The sequence below is a fragment of the Gastrolobium bilobum genome, unplaced genomic scaffold, assembly GCF_033153095.1.
Source record: "Gastrolobium bilobum isolate Gb01-03AN ecotype WA unplaced genomic scaffold, APGP_CSIRO_Gbil_v1 utg842, whole genome shotgun sequence".
Taxonomy (NCBI): domain Eukaryota; kingdom Viridiplantae; phylum Streptophyta; class Magnoliopsida; order Fabales; family Fabaceae; genus Gastrolobium; species Gastrolobium bilobum.
The window spans coordinates 107,710-115,609 of record NW_026895988.1 but is presented as its reverse complement, the minus strand read 5'-3'; positions in this window follow the sequence as shown (position 1 = coordinate 115,609).

Below are 7,900 nucleotides of genomic sequence, written 5' to 3'. Positions count from 1 at the left end.
AAGTGATATTGGTTTAGACTTTGGTTTGTGTATTCTACCTGACGGGAATATATTATTATGTTGACTTTTATATGGCAACCTGTTGTACTCATTGATTAACCCATTCAAGGTTTTGACCTTGGTTACAATCTTGGTTAGTGCATTTTACCTAAAGAGGAATGCACTATTATGTTTATCTCATTATGATATCTTGCTTTAATTGAAATTATTTCTTGCCCTGTAGTTTGTTCAGATGCATTCCTATTGTATTATTCTATTTTTTTTCTTTGAATCAATTTGTAAGTGTGTTTTGCTAATTTCATGTTCAGCGTTCTTAAAATACTTATTTTAATTTCTTGACACATAAATATATATGTTCATGTCAAATTATAATTAATGAAAAAATTATTATAGATTATGGTAATTATAATGTTAGTACTTACTACCTAATTTAGTTTAGATTTTAGGTACTCTATCAATTAAGTTTGATTAGTTAGCTAAGGTACGTAGTTGTTGATATCGAGGATTGAAATTTGTGGGATAAATTGTAGTTTAGTAAATACAATAAGAATTTTGAAAACACGTTATAAGGTTTTTCATATTATTTGGGCATGATTATTCAGAACATTATTTGTGAATTGTCGGAGTTCTTTATTGATAAAAATTATTGTTTGAGATAACCAAAAAATATAAATAATTATTGTTTGTGGTCACCTGCCCAAAGCGGGTTATTGTACCCGCATTTTTTGAAATTTACATTGAGATAAAATTTTAAATAATATGAAATAATTGTATATTAGTTACTCTTCCAAAAGGAGAGTTTATACTGTATTAACTATTTCATTAAAATTATTTATTGCCCATAATTAATATAATTGCTTTAATATAATGAATATACTTTTGATATGAATGATAACAATACCATAATAGAATTGTTGATTGGATTGAATTATAATGAATGGATGTGATATTTAGATTTTTCCTTATGCATTTTGATCTTGATAGGGCATTGCGCCCTTAAATAGTTAACGTAGAGAACATACTCGACATTTTTTTTAAGAGGGAGAGAATAATTGATTTTGTGCGATCTTGAAGTTATTGTGGAGTCAATGAGAGATATTTGCTTAATTTTTTGAGGTCAAGATGTTTATTTTTAAGTGAACTTTCTTTAAAGCCTCTTTAAGAAGGATTTTGAATTTTATATCATTTTTGGAAAAACTTAGATTTTATTTATTTTTATTTTGGTGATGGAAAAATAATATCAAATTCTTAGGTTATTAATTGATTATGAATTTTATTTATTTTGTGGATGACTCAGTTATTGAGCATACTAACTGACTTTCTAATTGAAGGACTTAGGCCCATGGTTTTATTTTTTAAATGCAAGTGAAAAACATTGGCGTTGTGAGTTGCTTTGATGTACTTGGGAGTTTGAATATAAAAAATTTATTTATTTAGGACACTTGATCATTAGAGCAATTGATAATGCATTGTTTTTGCTTTTATGTGTTCGCGTATATATGCTTCTACATATCAATTGCAAAATTTTGGAACTTAATGTCATTGGAACCATCATGTCTGTGGTTGTCACTATATTGGAGTTCGAGACATAATGATGCCATGAAACTTGGTGTTGATTGAATTACTCGGCCCGTGGTTGACATTATATTTGATTGTATGATAATTTTTTTATAAACCATGAAATTTCTCTAGCTTTAAGGCATTTGAGAGAAAGTTGAGGACAAAGAAAATAGCAGTTTGGCTATTGTTTGATCACCTTGACATGCTATTTTCTTGCTGCACTCCACACTAATGACTAGTTGGTGGAATCAAATAACATTTGTGACCATGGAAGGTCTTATATCAATAAATGATGTAATCACCGCCTGATTCATTGTTGTTTGGCTTTAGTTGGATTGAGTGATATTCATATATCGTACCTTAGATAATGTGTTTTCTTAAAATTTGGCCTCGTTATAAAAATTAGTTCGTAGCTTATCGTTTTCTAATAACTTTTTTTTAATTCAAATTTTACAATTGATTTTACCAAAGTGGGAGAATGTTTGAATTTTTTATATAATTAATATGGGTTTCAATCAATTGTAGTTTTTTTCTTTTAATAAAATGGGCTAAGTAGTGATTTATATGGGGTGCAGTATAAAGCTCATTTAATTAAGTGATCAATTGGTTTGGGCTTGGATATCTGTAATGTTGACTAGTGTGGGTAATAATGTTGGCTCAACTCGTAGGCTCATTATGGGAAGGGTACTATGGTTAATAGACACTAAAAAAATGTGTCATTTGTGGATGACATTTTCTGGAGGTTAATAAAACCCCAATAATTATGTACATTGTGGCATTTTCGGGGAACACCACACTGTCCTAATATCTTATCACATGTCTTCCCTTTCTCTCTAAAACGTTTTCTTCATTGTCCATTCCTTTTTACAATCATATTTATTCAAACCTCTCTTGTCTCTCTCTTTAAAACTTTATCCCTCAATTTTCTATCTATTCTTTGCTCACATCCATTCAATCCTCTCTTCTCTCTCTAAATCTTTCTTCTCCATTTTCTCTCTGTTTCACTATGTCCACCCTCACTCTTTGGTATATCGATTTCTTTACAACTCGATTTTTGAAATTGATTTTGCTGTCAATGGTTAGGGTTCCTTGAATTTCAAATCAAAATGTGCATGATCGAAAATCAGCTCTTAAGATTTTCTTGCCCTTAAACTCCAGCATCAAAGCTTTGGCGTTGTCTATGTCAATTTGTAGTGTTTGGGGACCTGATTCTATGGATTAATTAGTTATGAATTGCAGTGTGACTGATAATTACAAAACATGGGATGTGTCATTGTCAATTTGTAATTGCTTATTGCTTTCGTTTATACTTTCTCATTTGTTATCAGATAGTCAAGAAATCAACTACTATTTAATGTTTAACTCATAGGTGCACATAATATATCATCCTCGACAATGCAACAATTTTTCTCAAGTAAGGGATTTTATTATTGTAAAAATAAAGGTTTATATTGGTTCATACGTTGATGAGATTGAAACACATTTAATTTAATTCAAGGTTCAGTCAACTCTCAAACAATATTTCATTATTTCTTCCTTTTAATTCAAGATTTTTATTCCTTTTTCCACCACCTTTTTCTTCCTACTTGCTAATAATTTATAGCAGAATTTTTCTTTCACAATTTCTTTCTTTTCCTTTGCACACCCTCTTCTCAGACAGATTTCTTTTTCATTTGAGGTACTATTTTCCTTTTTTTCACTTAACTTTCAATGGAGCACTTCACCTTAAATTTTCTTTGATCATCAGTATTTCAATCTAATTTAAGGATGAGTCTACAGGAATATAAGCTAAGTAATTTATGAGAAATTGAACAAATAATCAGTCTAAGGCTCAAAGGGGCTAGCAATGGAATTTTTTTTTCAGGTGGACTATTTGGCCAAGTATTAATAGAACAGAAATGTCTTTATCATTTCAACTCATGCATAAATCACAGAGAAACAGATCAAGTTCTAGAGTACCACTACAATGAGGCCTCTAAAAAAAAATTAACTGTTTAGGCTCAAACCTCACAAGCTGTGGCATCAAGCTAGAATCTAATTCCTAATTTTCACATCAAAGCTTTATCTAAAAATTCTCATAAAGAAAATCACAAAAACGTGCAGTCATATTCTCTAGATAATGTTCAATGCAATGTCATGATAGAAAATTTATTATGAATTCTCACAGTTTCACTTGTGCCTCCTATAGTTTATTCAGATTTATTAACCAATTCAGCTCATACTATCTTGGACAAAAATCAGAGACACCAGTACCAGTAGAACAAAAAACAGAAAACTAAAAAAATAAAAAAATTAAAAAAATTAAAAAATTCAAAAGGTTTGAGATATCTCCCCTGAATTTGAAAATAACTGCTAAGCATATATATTCCTTTGTGTGTATTCCTCAGTTCAAGCATAATATGCATCCAATCCCCAGATTTAAAATATTGTTGTCCCCGGCAATAATACTAAACCAAAATTTCTGCGAACTAAGAACACACACCTACAAGAATTATCAAAATAAGAGTATATATCTGCATACAGTACTAAATTTTTTTTTAAAAAAAATAAAAAATAAAAACATTAAAATAAAAAATAATAAAAAATAAAGAAAATGAAAAAGAGAAGAAAATAAAAAAATATTTTTTTTTAAAAAAAAAGAATAAAACAAATAAAAATAAAATTAATCAACCGAATAAAAATAATATAAAATTAATAAAAACAAGTTGAAAAACTTATTAGGTTGCCTCCCAATTAGCGCTTGTTTTACGTCAGGAGCGTGACGTACCCCTTGTGATTATGATGGTCGAAAGCATGCTACCATTGATGACTCAGTCTTCTTGGTCCAGTATTGTGTCCTTCCATGATCATATGCATGTGGATGAGGATGAGGGTTCCTGTAACACCCCGTATATATCCGGTAATGTTATCATATCATCGTATTAAGCTGCGCTTAATTAAAAATACGGAATATCTTTTTCTTTTCAATTATGACGTCATTAATCATTACCAACTTGATTACTTAATCATTTTCAAAGCTTGTATGTAAATTGCAAAAGACAACTAACTGAAATACCTCATCAATTAAATAACATAAATATGTCTCTAGTCACGGAACTACAACACGTAGACCGGACATCCCTGATAGTTTATACAACTCAGTTAAACTTAAACATAATAGAAATCAAAGTGGCATGGACAATCCCAATGCTCACCCAAATAAGGCACAAGCCCAACAGAAGTCTCAACGATAGCAACATAATGATAGCAAGCTAAAAACATAACAACAGCAGATATATCCAGCATCCAACCATGTCAGCATATAAACAGTAATATCATCAACTAAGCTCCGGCCTCCTACCTCCAGAGGCATCAGCCCCCAAGTTACCTGAACCTGAAATAAGCGTCCCCAAACGTGGGATGAAATCTCTAAACAAGAAATCTCAGTAAGACAAGGGGTCCTCACGGATCTTCCACACCAAGCTCAATTACATGTGCAATATAAGTTCAAAAGCAGTTTATCAACATCATTTCAAAAAACAGTGTAAAATGGCAGATAATCATGTCATGTGTGTCATTGCTATAATCTACTGGCCAGAGAAATGCAGGAATACGTCTATTACCCACACAGTACGCGCCCTGTCGTACCTACCCTTAGGATTACATTCCACTGGGTGAACACCACATACATATCATAAGCATTTGCACTTAACAGCTAAAAAGCATTTCAAATATCAAAGCATGTAACACAACATGCATATAACCATACCCCCATGGGACATGGTGGAACCAACAATGGCTAAATCGAGGACACGAAAGCTTACCTTGCAAGCTAACTATCCAAGCCAAGAGTCCAACCAATGCTCAAAGTCCAAACACAGCAGAATCATAATCTGATTTGAACCAGCAATCATATCAACAAACATAACTCATAAGCATAAATATAAAGACAACGTTTCTCTTTACGTTTTACGTCTTAAGGCTTCTCATAAAGTCACAAGCCCTTGATCACTTAGATTCTGACTTAGATAGTTATTACAGAAGTTCAACTTCATCAAACTAGGGTCCACAAACCCATAGATCAGTTCTGTATGAACAGTACGCTACTGTTCTTCGAAAACCCAGAATATCCGGATATCTGTCGGGGGCATATCCGGATATCTCTCTGCCAATATCCGGATCAATATCCGGATATTCATATCCCCATATCCGGATATCAATATACGAATATTTCACGACAAAATGCAGTTCTGCATTTCGCGAGATATCCTTCCCAAAGGTGGTTCATTTCAAGCATCCAGAAGCTTAAACATGCGATTTAAGGTGTGTTAAACATTACCCAACGTTAAGTTATCAACTTTAATCCATTACATGCATCAAGGTTCCATTTTTAAACCATTAAACTCAAGAACAAAGATGATGATCACACCACTAGCTCAAAACAGCAAAGGATGATGCTCTTGGAGCTCACTTGAAGCTCCCAAAGTCCAGCACACACAAGCACACAAAAATGATGATCAAGAGTGGTTCTTTTACACTAAAGGTCACGCCTTGAACATCAAAACATCATAACAATGGTTCCTTTAACCCTCACTATGAAGTTAGCCCCTGCCCAATACTCACGAAGGTTCAACACAGAGAATGAAGCACCCTCACACCCTCACAATGCCCACTCACACAAGGCTCAAGTGTTTAGAGATGAAGAAATCAAGCAAAGGTGACAACTTGGCTCAAGAAATGAAGAAGAAGACCAATGGAGCATAGCACCAGCTGACCAGCCACCCAAAGACTCACGTAGAAGACTAGTATGGCCTAGGGTTTAGTGCCAAATAATGTATATATAGTCACTTAAGTATTAAACACACAGTATTAAACACACATTAATAGCTATGCTTAGCATTTTAATCCCAAACTTAGGATTCTGAACCTACTCAATTTTACAAGATTTGTCATATTTTTATTATATTCTTCGCAGCACCCTTCCGGTATGCGCTTTTCCATAGCCAGTATCTGTTCTGGCATCAGTTCTCATTATTTTAACTTGAAACTTGAAATCACAGTCCTAAATATTATTTTAGAAATATTCATGCAATTATTATAATATTCCGGGATACTTCATCGGTACACATTTATACCGAGTAGCAGAACCGGTATCTTCACTTTTTGTCAGAAAAGAGACTTTCAACATTATTACTCACTTACTATAATTATTTAAGCCTCATAACACTTATTAGGGTCAATTATGGAATTATTTCCTAATTTCACATAATTAAATAATGAGTAAATACCATTTTGAGTAAACACCATTTTTGGTCCCTGACAATATCTACGAAATCCTTTTTAGTCCCTGGCAATAAAAAAGGACCAAATTGGTCCCTAACAGTATGTAAAAAGGGCCACGTTAGTGATGGGGGAGTTGACATAAGGACTAATGTGGCCCTTTTTTCATAATTTTAGGGACCAATTTGGTCCTTTTTTATTGCCAGGGACTAAAAAAGATTTCGTAGATATTGCCAGGGACCAAAAAGGGTATTTACTCTACCATTTTTTGTTCTTAGCAAATTTCACGATACCCGCTTTAGTCCTTAGCAAATAAAAAGGCCCATCGTGGTCTCTAAAAAATTCAAAATGGACCCATTTTAGTCCTTTTAGGGACTAATATGGGTCTTTTTTGAATTTGTGAGGGACCACAATTTCAACTAAATGGGACCATTTTGAATTTCATAGGGACCATGATGGGCCTTTTTATTTGCTAGGGACTAAAACGGGCCTCGTGAAATTTGCTGAGGACTAAAAAGGGTATTTACTCTTAAATAATTAACTTCCTTAATTAACGGTGCACGTTCTTACATTCACCCCACCTTTTTAGGAATTTGTCCTCAAAGTCAAAATATACCTGTCTTGGAAATCGGGATACTGCCGGAGAAGCTCGTCCTCTTGCTCCCAGGTACACTCTTCATGAGTCCTTCCTAACTATTGCACTTTGACCATCAGAATGATCTTGCTCCTCAGTTGCTTCTCGCCACGATCGAGAATCTTGAGTGGTCCGATGGGAGTTTTCAAGTTCTCCCGAACCTCCACATCATCCGGTTGCACCACGTGCAAAGGATCCGCTACATACTTGCGAAGCTGAGACACGTGAAACACGTCATGGATGTTGGCCAAGTTCGGAGGTAAGGCAAGCCGGTAGGCAACAGGTCCTACTCTACCAAGGATCTGGTATGGCCCAATATATCGTGGGCTCAGCTTCCTCACTCCGAGTGCCCGTCCAACACCGGTGACAGGTGAAAGTTTCACAAACACGTGCTCACTCTCACTGAACCCCAGTGGACGATGCTTGACATCGTAGTAACTCTTCTGG